Here is an 18016-nt window from a genome sequence, read left to right as displayed (position 1 = left end):
CAAATAATAAATGCTGGTTAGGATGTGGGGAAATAAGGACTCATCTGTACTGTTGGTAAAATTGCAAATTAGTGCAACTGCTATCAAGTTCAGTGTGGAGGTTCCTAAGAAAATTGAGAATGGATCCAATATATAATCCAGCTATACCACTTCTGGGTATCTTTCCAAAGGGACTGAAATGAAAGTATTATAGTAATACATGTATATCCATGTTTATAGCAGAGCAATTTATGAGTCAAATTATGGAATCAACCTAGATTATCCTCAACAGATAAATGGATTACAAAGCTACAGAATATACACACAATAAAATTTTACTCAGTAATAAAGAACAAAATTACGTCATTTGCAGAGAAAGTGAATGGGTCTGGAGAATATTATACTAAGTGAGATTAGATAATCACATAAAGTGAAGAGTCATATATTTTCTCCCATATGCAGAAGCTAGAGAGTAATTGGGAAACCAGGAAGGGAAGGGAAACTCCAGTGGAGTGAGGGATGTGATCTTGTGGACAGGGGGAAAGAATTAATGAAGGAAACACTTCCATTGACATTACATACATATGTGAAAATAACAATGTCAATCTCCATACCCTGTATGGAGAAGGGGACACTGGGGAGGGAGCGGGAGAAAGGTCACTAGGTTCTGTGTGCACAAATGTCACTATCACTACTATCTACATTATGGTGTGAGGCTATAATGCACCAATAAAAGTATTAAAAATCAATGTCATAAGCAATAGCAATGGAAAATGCATTCAATTTTAAAAGGAGCTTAGAGTGGCACATGTTCAACTGAACATTTAACAAAGCCTAAAATATGTTATTTAGATAAATGAGGGGACTTAAATTTATCAGATAATAAGCTATTTTTACTGTTAAATTTTCTGTGTATGACAATTGTACTGTGGTTATGTGAAAGAATGTTCTCCTTTTAGGCAACATGTGATAGAATATTTAGAAGTAAATTAATATCTTGTCTGTAAAATATCTTTTAAATGGTTCAGAAAGAGGAAAAGCAAATGTGATAAATATTCAATAATAGTGAGTCTAGAACTACATCTGAATATTCATGATAATATTCTCACAATTATTCTATAGTTTGGATTTGAATCCTCCCCCAAAACACCCATGGGCTAATGGCTGGTCCCCAGCTCAATGTTATTGGGATATCATGAAACTTTCAAGAAGTAGGGCCTACTTGCAGGACTTCTGGTCACTTGGGAACATGTTATTGAAGAGAACATTGAGACAATAACCCCTTCTTCCTCTGTACCTACTCTTCTCGACCATGAGGTAAATGAGCTTCCTTTACCATGCACATTTCACTACGATATATTGTATAACTACAAGACCAAAACAATAGGGCCAGTCTGCCATGGACTGAAGCCTCCAAAACTAAATAAATAAACCGATAAGCCAAACTAAACCTTTCATTTTTATAAGTTTATTATCTTATAAACACACACAAATTATAATACTGTTTTCTGTACATTTGAATTTCATATTCAAAATTACTAAATATTAAATAATGTTTGGTGATGCTTTGGGCATGTGCATTCTATAAAATTATTTTTATTATATGCCTAGCCCAGTGCAGGAATTTATTTTTTTTGTTGGTGGGACTAGGGGTGGAACCCAGAGGCTTTCTACCTCCGGGCTATACTCCCAGACCTATTTTATGCTTTATTTGGAAACAGAGTCTCACTTAAGTTGCTGAAAGCCTCCCTAAGTAGCTGAGACTGGCTTCGAACCTGTGCAATTCTCCTGACTCAGCCTCCCAAGTGTGGAGATTACAGGCATGTGCCACCACGACCGGCTAGGAATTTTTAATACAAAATGATGCTGAATTTGATATTTTGCTATCCTCAGTATAATAATTTAATTTTAATTTTAACAGTTTGTGTAATGAAATACATAGGAATGTTTTGTATGGGTAAAACATCATTGAATTTTTGGACTAAATTGTTCTTGACTATGGGAGATTAATTTGATGGATTTACTTCTCTAGTGTATATTTCTGTTGTATCTTATTCTCATGGTATTGACATTGATTTTTTGTTTTTGGCATATCTTCACTCATGATTTTAAATCAAAATATAAAAACTTAACAGAAGTCATTAATAAGTTTTCTGCAATTTATTTTCTGTTTTGTTGTGTCCACAATAGACTGCAGGCACATAAACAACAATGACTGTTCTCTATTTTTGTAACATTAATGAGAAGTTGACATACTTATTTTAATGAAATTTTATTTTAAAAAATGAGAACAAGCACAAATGATAGAAGATGAAAATTAAAAGACCTATTAAAAGAAAATTTTAATAGTTCAAGCAAATACTTATACTGAGAGAGAAAAGGAAAACTGGCAATATTCAGATCCCTCTGCTGATTGAATCAATACAAGGCAAAGGAATAGTAGGGTATGACTGCAGTTACATTACAGGTTCCATTTTCAGACACTAAAAGTAAATGGTGAGCTTTTATCAGTTATATGTTTACTTATAGATTCTTTACCTCCAAAGTTTTGATAAAAACTGATTTATATTTAACATGATATTGCATATTAAAAATTACAATTTATTATTGCCAGGCGTGGTGGCGCATGCTTGTAATCCCTGTGCTTGGGAGGCGGAGACAGGAGGATCGCGCTGGTTCGGAGCCAGCCACGCTGGCTTAAGAGACCCTGTTTCCACATAAAAAAGTAAAAAAGTAGGTCTGGGAGTGTAGCCCATGGGAGTGTATCCCGGAGGTAGAAGGGCTTCCAGTAACCCCAGAACCACCAAAAAAAAAAAAAAAAAAAAAATTACAATTTATTTTGAAGGTTACAAAAGTCCTGTTAAATAAACAAAGCTGAAGTTATTAGTTTCATGTCACAGATTATAAAACTGATAAAGGATACTTGATTTTCCAAAGACATTGTATTCTTCAGCATTTTTTCACAGCTACTATCTAAATACTTGAGGAAGAAAGATTTATTTATTCATGATTTTGGGGTTCAGTCCATGTGAGACCATGGACCTCAGGACATGGCAGCAAAAAGTAGAAAGAAGGAGAGTACATGGGCTGTGCTCTTCACATCATGGAGACCTGGATCAAGGAATCTAGCATGGGGATGAGGAGCCATACACAACCCTCAAAGCAGCAGCCCTAGAGAACTGCCTTCTCCAGCCACACTCTACCAGCCCCGGCTATCACCCAGGAAAATCCATTATATGACTTTGTCTACTGCTAAGTTTATAAGTCCTATAACTTAACAATGTCAACTCTGAATATTAATAAATATGTTTGTTAGAGGACATTTTACATCTAATCATAACAGGCATATAGACAATGAATAACCATAGTTGAAGATAGTGCCTTAGTTTGGTGGAATTTTTGCATCCATTTTTCATGCTATCTTTTTATGAGTTGAAATGTGCCCTTTTCTTCTCTCCAAATTCACATACCAAAGTTCTAACCCTCAGAATGTTACTTTACTTGAAGTCATAATTGAACATGTTGGCCACAAGGAGACTGGGTACATATATAAAAAAGAAATTTGTACCGAAACAAGTCCACAGAGAGAGGACCACATGAAGATGAAAAGGGAATTAAGGTAATGCTAAAGGTTTCCAGCAAGCCACAGAGACCCACCTCTCAAGGGTAGAGGAAGATTCTCCCTTATGACTCTCAGGAGGAACCAATCCTATTGACATATTTATTTGGAACTTCTAGCTTCCAGAACCATGAGAAAACAAATGCCTGATTTTTAAACTACTCAGTGTGATACTTTGTTATGGAAGCCCTTGAAAATTAATACACATATCTTGCCATAATTACAGGTAGGAAATTATAATGGCCAAAATTAAATAAGTAATGTGTTTTGTGTATCTTCTTTCTACTTCACTAAACTTTCCTATATGTTGTGATTATATTTAATCTAATCTTATATGCAGGAATGATCTAAACCCCATTAAAATAATTTAATCTCAAATTTAACTCTCATCCAGGTATACAAAATTTAAATTTATGAAGGGAAAAATCTTATTTGACCTTGTCCTCTACAGCAGCTTTCCTGTTCCCATAACAACCTCTTCTACAAACATAACTCAAATAGATTGTTAATAATCAAAGTTTCTTTTTTATTATTCAAGCCTTTGAAATAAAAATATAGAAATGGTTTTATTTCTGTTTGTGATAAGTCACAGTATGCTAGAAATTCTTAAGTATATCACATGCAATATATTGAAAGTAATAATATTAGGCAGTTTCCTTTTTATCTGATATTTATATTTAACATAATGTTTAATAGCTTGACTGGCACTCTTTACTATCACAGATAAATCATTCCTGGTTACTAGAATTCATGTACTTAGAACCAGAAATATAAATGTAGTCATCAACATCCCTTCAGAAATACTGCTATATTGGTATCAGATGGTAGAGAGTTTAGCAAATAATACTACTGGCAAAAAACACTAGATTGTTATGCTTCAACAGTTGCACTGATACTTTGTTATGGAAGCCCTTGAAAATTAATACACATATCTTGCCATAATTACAGGTAGGAAATTATAATGGCCAAAATTAAATAAGTAATGTGTTTGTGTATCTTCTTTCTACTTCACTAAACTTTCCTATATGTTATGATTATATCAAAATCCTATATGTTGTGATTATGTCAAAATCATTCCTGTTATCAGTCAATTTAAATGAAGCATTTTCAAATTATTCTAGGAGGTATTCATCCATCAAAAAATATACCAATAGAAACAGATTAAGAGTATCAAAGTCTTCACTGAATATGCAATACTCTGAAATTGCACAGTGACCAGAAATAATCAGAACTACTCATTACTTAATAAATAATAAAAGGGGTCTATAGATTTAGCACATAGTGTTAATTGTAAGGCAATTCTTAGAACATCAGCTTCCTGCACTTCATAGAACAGAATCCCTGAATTTCAGACAACTTATGTTTATCTTTGCCTTGGGTATTATAGTTAACAAACTTTCTTTCTCCACATTCTTTCTCCAAATTTTCACATGACTAGCACTTTCATAATTGTTTTACAACAAGTTCAAACAACACCCTTTCAACAGAGCTTTCTAAGACCAGACTCTGTAAAGCAGACCCAGCCTCACTCACACTGGATATAACATAATGTTGTTGCATTCCTCCTTCATGCTTCATGTAAGATCCTATTGGATCTTACACTTTCAATTTATTTGTTTGTTATATTTTGATGCATTTTGTTTATTTTAAAACACTATTTCTTTTCCTATTGCATTCTAAATTCTATTGAACCAGTTTTGCCTATACAGATCACAATAGTATTTTCTGAACTGGATAGAGTGCTTGCCAAAATTTTAATGTGTTTGAAAAAGACAAGATTTCTGTTATACCTTTGAATTTGGCCAAGAAGTGACAAACTTAAGGAATCCAGGCATGACAAACCCTGCTTTCTCAGCACTAGGGCTAAGGTGTCAATGTTTTAACTCTCTTAAATTCATTCAGCAGTATCATCCACATAAAGAATGGAAGAAATTTGAGAAGTACTCATCACGGGCTCTCAAGTCCAATAGACCTACACTAAAGTTCTTGTTTTGCAATATACAACATGGCAGATCTTATAATTCAGGCTCTTGATCAGTATAGATGAGTAATAGAAGGAACTATGGTATAGGAGAAGAGGAATGTCAGCAAGGTGATCTTCATCAGAAGCTATGATATGGTAAGTCCTTGATGAAGTAAGCATGTGCTTTACATCATAGATAATTTGAATGATTATTTTGGTTTTTGTTTATTAATAATTTGCTTCTTGTACCTGTTCCAAAATTATGTGTATTTTAAAAAAGAAAAATTAAGAACTTTCTAAAATTTTTTATGAAAGTGAGGTATGGAACTTCACCTCAGTGACCAACATTCAAAATTAGCAGGTCCAAAGAAAGCCATCGATGAGTTTGATTTTTATGGGTCAATATAAAATATTCACAATTTTGGTATTAAGAAATAGAACATTTTCTATGTCTTAATAAAAGGGTCTATCAGTCGTTAATTTTTCTAGTCTTGAATTATCCAGAAAAATATTTCCAAAAGCAAATCTTAGTAGAAAGATCAGTAATTACTTGTTACCTTTGAGGAAAAGAATTAGACTGGAAATTAGAAACCAAAGTTTAGGATTTTATTGTTTATTTTATAATTATTTTATGTATAGTTAAATGGCCAAATAATCTTGCCTGAGGTTGCAACATCAGATATTTATTTTAAATCTCAGTATTTTTAGTTGGTAAATGTTATGTTTTCATATCACATTTTGATCACTGTCCAAATTGTATTCCTTATTTAGTAAAATCACATCCAGTGGCCTGATATTTTGCCCTTTATATATTTATTAGAAGAAACACTGATGAAACACTTTTGTTAGAAAATGTGGTTCTTCTTAATTTCATTTTAAATTATTTAGTCGCCAGGCGTGGTGGAGTACACTTGGAATCCCTGCGCTTGGGAGGCAGAGACAGGAGGATCACACAGGTTCGAAGCCAGTCGTGCTGGCTTAAGAGACCCTGTTTCCAAATAAAAATATAGAAAAATAGGTCTGGGAGTGTGACCCAGAGGTAGAAGGGCTTCCAGGAACCCCAGTACCACCAAAATTAAATAAATAAATAAATAAATAAATAAATAACATCTATTTTGCTGAATATTCTCCTCTAATCTATGTTGCATTTTGTTAATGATTTTGCTGCAAACAGCATAGATATGTTTCTCATATCCCCTTGGCAAATGTAAAATTAATAGCACATCTATATAAAAATGTCAATATAATAAGTTACATCAAGTTCAATGCTAAACATAGTATAGAATACCTTTAATTAATGAGTGATATTATTTATCTTTAATGGTTTGAATATTCAAAAGATGTTAAAATTTTACAATAGTTAAACTTCAGTTATCAAAAAAATTCTATATAGGCAGTCACTGTACTTGCATTGGAATAAAGAAATGAGACTGGTGAACTTAGAATGCCAGTAAGTACCACAGGTTGTATTATGTACCTAAATGTTAGGAAACAAGGCATAAATTCCTTCCTTTATGCATCAAATGTACTAGAATTTTTCTGGTTCAACCATGTATTTCATCTACCTCTTTATGAATCACTATCCTTCAAATTAAAGCTATGGTCCCACTCCAATGCTTATGTTTTAAAATATGCCCAGATGCTCTGGTTGGCAGGATCCTAAAATGAACCCCACTGAGTCACAACCCTGTATAATTTCCTCTGCTTGTCTGCAGGCAGAGCCTGTGTCTGGATTTTATCCAGTAAATTATAAGAAATATGATAGGATTCCATTCTATTACTTAGGTTGCATTATATTGAAAAGGTGATCAAATAGTCATTCTTGTATTTATCAATCTGAAACAAGGGATCTATTACTAGCTTTGAAAAAACAAACCACCATGTTCTTAGAGATGATCCATTAGCAGTCCATATGGTACCTCTAATAGCTAAGAGTTCCAGCTGATAATCAGTAAGAAAGCAGCAAGATCAGTTCTAAAACTGGAAAGAAAATAATTCTACCAACAGCCACATGAACTTGAAAAAGGATCCAGACCACAGAAAGGGATGTAGTTCATTTTAAGTTGAAACTTAAACTGGAGCCTAGTGACATCCTAAGTAGAGGTACCAGCTACATTATATCTGGAATTCCAACAGATGAAATCCCAGAGATAATAAGTATGCTCTTAGAAGTCACCTGTTTATTCTAAGTTTTGTTATAAGAAATATAAAAATAATGTATATTACTTCTTTTATAAAATGTTTTAGCATTTTTCTTATATTATGTCTACTTGCAAAAGGTCATTCCTTGCCTCTGAATTCTGTCTCACTGAATGCATCTTAACACCTGGACTCATGTAATATACCTCCTTTTAGAAGATTCTGTCGCCTGCCGGGCATGGTGGCGCATGATTATAATCCCATTTTTATTGTTATTTTTTAGTGTTAAGTCTTTTAAGTACTTTGTGTATTCTAGTTATCACTCCTCTATCAGATAAATAGCTAGCAAAGATCTCCCATTTCTTAAGGTCTCTCTTTAGATTCTTAATTGTTTCCTTTAAGGAACAAAAATTTTTTAGTTTAATTCTGTCCCATATATTAATTCTTGTTTTAATTTGCTGAGCTTTGTGTGTCTTATTAAAGAAGTTGGAGTGTTGTATCTATGCCTTATTCTAGTTATTTCAAAGTCTCTAATTTCCAGATCTTCGATCCATCTCCATTTGTGCAAAATGAGAGGTAAGTATTTAATTCCATTTTCAACAAATGGATAACCAGTTTTCCCAATACCATTTGTTGAAAAAAATTATCTGTTCTCCAACATATATGTTTGTCATCTTGGTAAAAAATCAATTGGCTATAAGTATGTGGATTTGCTTTTGTATCTTCTACTATCTTCTCTTGGCATATGTTTATTTTTGTACTGATACCATGCTGTTTTTACTACGATAGATCTGTAGAGTATAATTTGAAGTCAGGAATCATAATGCCTCCTAAATGGTTCTTATTGATGAGAATTGCTTTAGCTATTTTTGGTCTTTTGTTCTCCATATGAAGTTTATTATTTCCAGGTCTGTGAATAACAACATTGGTTTCCTGATAAAGATTACATTGGCTCTTTATATCACTTTTGGTAGAATGGCCATTTAATAATATCTACTCTGCTTATCAAACATGGAAGTTATTTCTATCTTCTAAGATATTCTTCAATATCTTTCTTTAGTGTTTTAAAATTTTCAATGTAAAGATATTTCACATTCTTGGTTAGATTTATTCTTAGGTATTTTGAATGTATGTCACCCATGTTTTTTCTAGATAAGTCACTAATTTTTAAAATTCTCATAAAAATTTAGTTTCTCTAAAAGCCATTCCTCAACCTGTAGATATTTTGTCTATTGCTCCATAAATCACTGTGTATGAGGCCAGAGTTTGCCACTGTAAAATATGACAATTTGACATAAGAAATTTTTGAGCTGGAGGCAATACTGAAGTAGACATAAGAAAAGTTTTCTGTCCTCCTCCTATTTGCCTAAAAGCAGAACATGGATTTACAAGAGCAAAATTGTTTTTATCTTCTCTCTTTCAAGATAGACAAGGATTTACCACTGAGTAAATCTTTGGGTACTTATCCTACAGATAACACCAGAAGAATTTGTGTAATAAGCTCCCATATATTTACCTTTCCACAATTTGATGACCCTAAATATTCAAAGTCTTTTTTGTCTCATAACTTTGTTAAAAAATAAGTCTTAACCGCATCTTTAAGAATTATTCATTCTCTGGATACCTACTATATGTATATATATATATATATATATATATATATATATATATATATATATATATTTCACATTTTAATAAGCTACTATTTTTCTGTTATTAATGTGTCTTCTCTTACAGAGGCTCATATCACCAGAATTCAGAAGGGAAGAGAGAAAATGATTTTACTTTCTTATAATTTTGTTATTTATAGGTTATAGTTTTTTAGAGTTACAAATGAACTATTTGTGTTAACTTAATATATGTCCCACATTGATATTTAGTGTATAAAGTAATATATAAATATTTTTCTGGATGAAAGAAGAAATAAATATTATAACTATATAAGTAGTAATTTGTGAGAGTTATGGAACTGTGTCTTCAAGAATCCTTCTATCTATCTAACAGCATTAGATGTAGCTATAAAAATAATAGGACAGTAAGGAGAAATGACCTTGCCCATCCCCAAGAAATGTTAATATTTTCCACATTTTCATCCTCATTTAAGAAATATTGACCAGTGAACAATTATTGTCAGTGGAGGTTCAAATTTCTCTAGGTATTTGGAGAAGTAAGACAAGCTTGAAAGTAGACACATGAAACAATGAAGCTAATTTCTATGCATGCTTCAATGAAATCTGACACAGCCACTGGCAAATTTCTTCATCAGATGAGAATTACTAGCAAATTAATGAATTAGAGAACTACTCATATTCTTAATGCCCAGAAGTACATTAAAGAGTGTTTATCTTATAATTTGTTTTATATTTTATGCCAGGAGCATGTTAAAATAACTGTCTTGCATGTTATAAGACTGCATGGATGAAAAACAAATTTAAGAAAATTTGAAATAAAATCAAGTTACTAATCTTCTAATTATGCCTTAGCTCTAATTTTCACAAACTCCTAGAGTTGTCACCCGACTATACATTATTTTCTTTGTGTCATAGAACTAAGGTTTAGATAAAATGATAATGATCAGTCACATTTGTATATTTGGGACTATGAAATATGTTAAAGAAGTATGTAATCTATCAATCATTTTACTGCTCTTTTGTATCATTTATTACAGTTTGAGTTCTAACTCCGTGTTATGACATTACACTTAGAATGTCCAAATAAAATATTTTTCTCAATGCATCCTTTTAATATATGATATTTGAATGCCTAATTTCTTCTATTCTGATATTTATATCACATAAAACTCACATTAGATACTAATTAAGGATCTTTACTGATTTTCAGAGAGCAATTATGAATAGTCATGAATGGTCTAAAATGAACTATCTTTAATCTTACAGTGATTGTACTGGTCAGTATAAAGAACTCTGTAGCCCTCTATTGAATAGAACTGAGTCTTGTAACATAGTCATTTAATTTGGCAGATTATAATATGGTACGCTATTAATGTTGGCTAGATTTCAACCAAATGACTATGTAGATGTAAAAGACTTAATATCCTATTAGCAACTCCATGATTCATCTGGTCCCCCAGGCTTGTTTCTAATTATAGCTTCTAATATCACATGCAATATTGGAATGTGCATATAAAAATTTAACAAATTTAAACTTGAATGGTTGAAATATATACTAGGTAAGAGTTCTTTTTCAGATCACCATTTATTTTATTGTATTTCAATATACCTATGAAATGCATTTGTTACATCTAACTTATTAAGTATATACACCTGCATCTCATAGCTAGCAAAACTATTATGTTTCTAAGCAACATATGCTATCTTAGCATAAATACAAATTGGCTTGTAAAAAAACAATCTATGAGCTAAAAGTGGCTTAAAGGACTATTATACATTTATTTACCTCTAAATGTTAATACTTAATTCTGAGATTATTCAAGTATGACCAAAAGGATATGGAAGTAAAAACAAATTTTGAAGGAATTTCTTTCTATCAGAAGCACATCTTTTCGAATGGCACTTTGAAAGACTAAAATATTTCTATTAATATTTGAATAATATGAATGAATCATTAAAATAGTCTTAAAATAAAAACAATACTGAACATTGCAAATATAGCCAGAAAATCTTACTAACAACTTCAGAAGCTTTACATAAAATTTGAGAACCACAATAAAATAAAAACTTTCTGCTCACCCTTATTCACATGTAGTCAAGCTTGCTAAAATTGAAACCTAGTAGTAATATGCAGACAACTAATATAAGCTATTATTTTATGCTGAGCAAATGAAAAGCTCCACTTTGACCAAGACAATGAAGTTATAAAAGTATATATCTTAGTAATACAATCTACAATTACTTCTAATACCTAGAAACAATAATAATTTGCCATGAATAAATTAACAGGCTATATTGTCATCTCACCATTGATACTGATATGAAAAAATACTATTTTATAATTACAAAGACACAGAAATCATAAAAAGTTATTTGCTAAAATATGTATTTGAATTCTATAAAACAGACTTATCTTAAACATTATTGATTAGTGTTATTTTCTTTTCTAACTTTTTATTGGTGCATTAAAGTCATAATTGTTAATGGAGTATAAGATGGTAGAGGCATACATGCACACATCACCCATTTAACCCTTACCCAATTCCCTTCCCGTTCTCTTCCTCTCCTCCTTCGTACATTTGGCTTAGTAATTAACTTTGACATGTTTGTTAGTGTACAACATGAACATTAGAGAATTTCTCTCTTTCCCCCTCCCATCCAATCAAGTTGCCTTATTTGCTCATCTATAGTATCTTCTTCTTTGTCTAGAATTTCTCCTATGACCCATTTTCTCCCTAGCTTTTACATATTAGGGAGAGCATATGATTTCTTATTTTTGTGGCTAATCTCATTTAGCATAATATCCTCCAGTTCCATCCATTTCCCTGTAAATGACATAATTGTGTTTTTCTTTATGGCTGAGTAAAATTCTATTGTGTACATATCCCATAATTTTGTAATCCATGCATCTGTTGATGGACATCTTGGCTGGTTCCATAGTTTGGCAATTGTGAATTGTGCAGTTATGAACATCGATACACAAGCATTAGTTTGATAGTTTGGTTTCCATTCTTTTGTGTAGATACCCAGAAGTGGTATTGGCTCATATAGTAAGTTCGTTCCCATTCTTCTGAGTATCCCTCATACAGTTTTCCAAAGTGGTGGCACTAATTTGCAATCCCACCAACAATGTATTAGAGTTCTCACTTCTCCACATCCTTGCTAGCTTTTGTTATTGTTTGTGTTTTGAATGAATGCCATTCTAGTTGGAGTTAGGTGAAATCTCAGGGTAGTTTTGATTTACATCTCTCTGATTGCTAATGATGTTGACTGAGCATTTTTTCATGCATTTATTGGCCATTTGAATTTCATCTTTCATGAAGTGTCTATTTAGTTCTCTTGGCCATTTTTGACTGGGTTATTTGTTCTTTTTAGTGCTGAGTTTCTTGAATTCTCTGTATAGTCTAGCCATTAGTCCTTTATCAGAGGAATACACGGCAAAAATCTTCTCCCATTCTGTTTGCTCTCAGTTGATGTTCTTGATAGTTTTATTGGTTGTACAAAAGCTCTTCATTTTCATGCAATCCCATGTACTGATTTGCCTTTTAGTTTCATATGCCTTTGGGGTCTTGTGGAGAAAGTTTTTACCTGTGCCTATGTGTTGCAGTGTTGAACCTATGCCCTCTTCAAGGAGCCTCAAGGTCTTTGGTTTAATTTCCAAGTCTTTGATCCATCTTAACAAATCAAGTGTTGCCTTTTTAAGTACACATTTTATTGAAATATTAATGTGTCATACAGAGCCAAATAGAAAATTTTTGTGTATGAAACAATCTAAAATTAGAACAGTTATAAGATATAAATCTAGAAACTGTTAGAAATAAACCCTAGAAAAATCAAGTAATGTAGGTTAATTTATTTTAGGGAAAAAATGTGTATATGTGGGCCTACTAATGTTAGAAGGTCTACAACTAGAAATTATTTTTACTTATGTAAATGGACACTGGTAGAAAATAAGCTCTAATTTTATGAAGGGGGGAAGAGGAAAATTTTCTAAGTACATGATGCACTTTCACAAACATATCAAAGTCAATCACTAAGCCAAACATTAGCGGGAGGGAGGGAGACAGGTGGAAAATAAAAAAAAGGCTAAATGAGTGACTGTGCATGTATGCCTCTACCATCTTGTAATCCATTAAAATGTATGACTACAATGCACCAGTTAAAAATAAAAAATAGATGTAAAAAAGTAGTGAAGACGGAAGACTGTTTAATATTTTTATGACTTTTAGTAGTAGAATAAATGTCTTGTTAATTGAGCTAAGTAGTACAGTAAGAAAATGTATGACAACATTAAACATGTCTCAGTTAAAATAAGGCTGTAAGGAACTAAATAAGTAATATATGTTATTTTCACATGTCTTTTTATCCTATGTCTTAGGGACAAAAGATTATTCTAAATGAGCAGATCTTTGAAATGACAATAGATAGCACATTTATCTTAGACAGGATTGCTGATTGAAAATGCTTTTTGTTTTCTTCAGTACAATACCCTCCTTGGCCACCTTTTAATATTCCACAAAATTAATTTCTATTAGTAATTGTCAATTTTTCCAAGGAACTTCAATGTTTAACCATGAGCAATATCCATAAACAGAGTGATAGTTTCCAAAATTTAAGTGATGCAATAAAAGATTTGATCAACATATTTTATTGCTAAAGAATAGCATTATTTTAACCACCTAAGAAAATTTAAAAAGTTTTAATTGTTATTTAGGATTCTACTTATTTTATTAAGTTTTTATAGAGCCACATAAGATATATCATTTAAAATTGTATTATTTATGTCATTTTTGAGTGGCTAAATACTAAACTACTCTTATTATATAAACTGTTGCATAGACACAGAACCGAGCCTTGATATATAACAGAAATAGAGTTGACTAAATAGTAATTATTCAAATGTGATAGAAAAGATAATTCAGTGATTATCATTCTCTGGGGATGGATAGATACATGGATATCTATCTGGAGTGTGATACCTGACACTTTCCAGAAGCAACTTGTCCTGAAGAAATGCAGACTTACAGCTCTTTTAAGTCTTTCTATTTTTCCATTATTCTCTTCATTATTCTAATTTTAAAAATTCTCTTTGCCTTATTAGTATGTTTTAGGAATACCTCCAGGCATAAATAAGAGAAAGCACTCTTACGTTCATACTCCCAAGTTATTTTTTTAGCACAGGATACACTTAGCACATTTCAGTTCTTATACACCAAGAGCATCTCAGGGGCTCAGCATTAGCAGGAGCTGCCCTTAGAAGCTCTCACCATCAGCCCCAGGCCCCAGGTCCCATCACTCCACCTTTTGTTATTAGCCAAGGAAGTGGATACTTGAACACTAAATATGTTCCTTTTCGCAACAGCTAGATACTATTGGATTGTTTCTTTGTCCTAAACACCAACTTCTCCATTTCAGACTAAAAAGAAAGATGTCAATAATAACAGGAATATCTATGATAAAAAAAAGACAGATACTTTGCCTCCCATGATAAAGTCTCTGATTTCTACTTGGATATCCAGTGACTCTTTTCCAAGGATCTGACACTTTATTTGACTAAATTGCTAGAAAGGAGTCAGAATATCTCCCTCTCACAATTTATGACAATAACATCTTCAAATCCAATTAAATGCTCTGGGTTAAGTTATAAAAATTAAATAAAACAACTTAAATATACAAAATTTTCTCTCATTCATATGAAAACATTACTTATGGGATGATAAAAAATCAAACAATGACAAAATATACATTTCTGGGTCTATTTAAAAAAAAAAAAACACTGCAGAAGCCTAAAAGAGAAAACTGCTGCTTTTTTTTTCTCTAAGTGCTAACCAGGCAATGACTTAAGCTCCATAGAGAACTTGACTCATTAATCAATAGGACAGAGTCAAGGCTCTTAAATGAACAAGATTCAAAGGGAAAGTATCTATTACCTCAAAGTGCTTTAGTTACTTTACTTCACATAAACATATATGTACTTTTTCTTATCTTCTGAAAGAAGGTGAATAAGTAAACACAAGAATGGAGTATATAGAAGACAGATATTTGTTCCAGTTGATTATTCTATTACTGTCACATCTTAATGAAGAACCACAGCTAGTTCCATATGGGTCCTGGAGCAGAGTAACAAAACAAATAACCTCTGACCAGGGCCATTATGTAAAGTGTTATTATTCCATGATAAGACACATTAAGAAATTAAGAGAAAATGTTTTTAAATGTCTTTGGAAGCTTTCTGACCAGTTAATCAAATACTATTGCAATATTACTTTTAATATTTTAAATGCCTTTTATATTTCACATGTGTTTGTTTTTATAAACTTATTTTCTAGTAGTTTACATAATACTAAGAAATGATGAATTGAACATATCATAAATAACACATTTTTAAAATGTGGTCTATTCTACATTATTCAAGAATTACCAATCCACAGTATGTTTGGGGATGACAGTAATTTATTTGCATTTTGCATTAAACTTGTTGAATTTATAAATACTTTATTCTTTAAGGAGGAAATATTTAATTTGAAATATGTTGACAGTTATTATAAATAAACTCACTTTATGCAAAGTGATGAGAGAAATCATGTTAAGGAGAGAAACAAAAGATCTTAAATAGATTTCAAACAAATTTCTAGGGATAAAAATTAGAATATCAAAATGATAAACAAATTTAAAAATTAAATGAGATTTTCTGTAGATTGAATCCTGAAGTAAAAAAAAAAAAAAAACAGTGAAACTCAAAACATAGCACTAGAAACTCCAAAATGAAGAAAATCAAGAAATAAGGACTAGAAGCAAAATTACATCAGTGATATGTAGAGCAATATATAATGGTCTGAAACACATGTAATTTGATTTCTGAGAGAAGAAAACAAAGGGAAAATATTATTTGAAAAAATAATGAGCATATGCTTTTATTCTGCTAAATTTACAAAAAGTCCCATGCAAATATTCATGTTCAGGAATCATAACATACTGCAAAGAACATTATAGTAAAATTACTTCCACTAATAATTAACAGAAATTATAATATGGCCAGAGGGAAAATGACACATTGCATACACAAGAAAAAGAATAAAATGACAGATTTCTTATCAGAACCTTGGATCCAACAAAAAATGGTAGGAGTCTTTATATTATTGGAAAGCAAAAGAGCCCAAAATTTAATTCTAGAATAATGTACCCTATGAAACAGTAGTTTTTCAATCAAGCTAAAATTTTTTTTCTAGAAAAACAGTATGTATAACCCATTAAAATAATGTCTCCAAGCCGGGTGAGATGCCACATATTTATAATCCCAGCATTTGGGAGTCTGAGACTAGGGGATCTGGGTTCTTGGCCAGCCTCAGCTACTTGGCCAGCCTTTGCAATTCAGTGAGACTCTGTTTCAAAATACAGACTAAACCAAAAAATAGGACTGGGGATGTACTTTGGAGGTAGAATGCCACAGGGTTCCATCTCCAGTACCACAAAAAAATAAAAAATAAGTGTAATGCCTTCATTGTAAGAAATATTTGCAAAGTTTGTTAAGCAGAAGAAAAATAATCCCAGATAAAAAATTTAACCTATGCAAAGCAAAAAAGTGTGTTAAAATGGTATGTATTGCATTTATATATTTTTTTTATTTAAAAGGCACTAATTCTTCAAAGCAAAAATATAACAAGTTATTATGAAGCTCAAGTCATGTAGGATTTAAGAATATGGAAATAATAAAATTATGGATTAGAAAAGATAGTGGAATTATTCTATTAAATTTATTATACTACACATAAAGATATGTACTGGAGGGGAAGAAAATGGTGACCACGGAACACAGTATATCCTGGTAGCTGAAACAAAAAAAAGTTCAACTACTGAGAAGGCAGCGTCTAGACAATCAAAATAAATACAGCTCAAGATCCATAACAGAAACAGCAACCATGGCAGAAGGAATCCAATTACTCTGAACTGTGGGATCCACTGCAAAAAGCTCGAATGCACGTGACTGACCTGCTGAGGACCAGCCACCTGTACCATCAGGCCCATGGGGTGCTACCCGAACCACAGACTCCTGTGTGGCAGTCTCAAAAAAATCAAGGTAAATAATCCAAGTGCTTGAAAGCAACCAGACCTCCAAAATCTAAAGTGGTGAGCAGTGCCAGAGCCAAAATTTGTATGCTCACCAAAGGCGGGACCCACAGTGGTACAGCCTTCAGAGACCCAGGGAAAGAAAACTGCACACAGGAAAACTTCCAGATACAGGTTGGCTCAGAGAAGGGATCTGGTTAGAACCTACAGTGACACGAAGTCACAGGGGGACATGCCAAGTCTTCTTAGATGCTCTCTTCACAAAGCAATCAGAGGCTAAATAAGAAATCACACAGAGACTGGGTCAAGAACTGACAAAGGCTACAGAGAAAGTAAGAGACATTGGACTATACTCCACAATCTACCAGTGATCAGACATACAAATATTATATGGGCCCAGCCCCATGTTTGTAAATTAGTAGGACATTTTTATTTTTTTATAGCTTGTTTTTTTGTTTGTTTATTCTATTTGAGGCCTTTTTTCCCTTCCCTTTTTTTTATTTGGGTTTTTATTTGTTGTTTGGTTGTTTGTTTTGCTTTGTTCTCTCAAATGATCACTAGTTCTTCCTAGTCTATTTTATTTTTGTCCTTGCTTTTCTTTTTCCCTTCTCTCTTCTT

This window comes from Muscardinus avellanarius, assembly GCF_963383645.1.
Source record: "Muscardinus avellanarius genome assembly, chromosome: 8".
NCBI classification, from domain to species: Eukaryota; Metazoa; Chordata; class Mammalia; order Rodentia; family Gliridae; genus Muscardinus; species Muscardinus avellanarius.
This window is presented reverse-complemented; position numbering follows the sequence as displayed.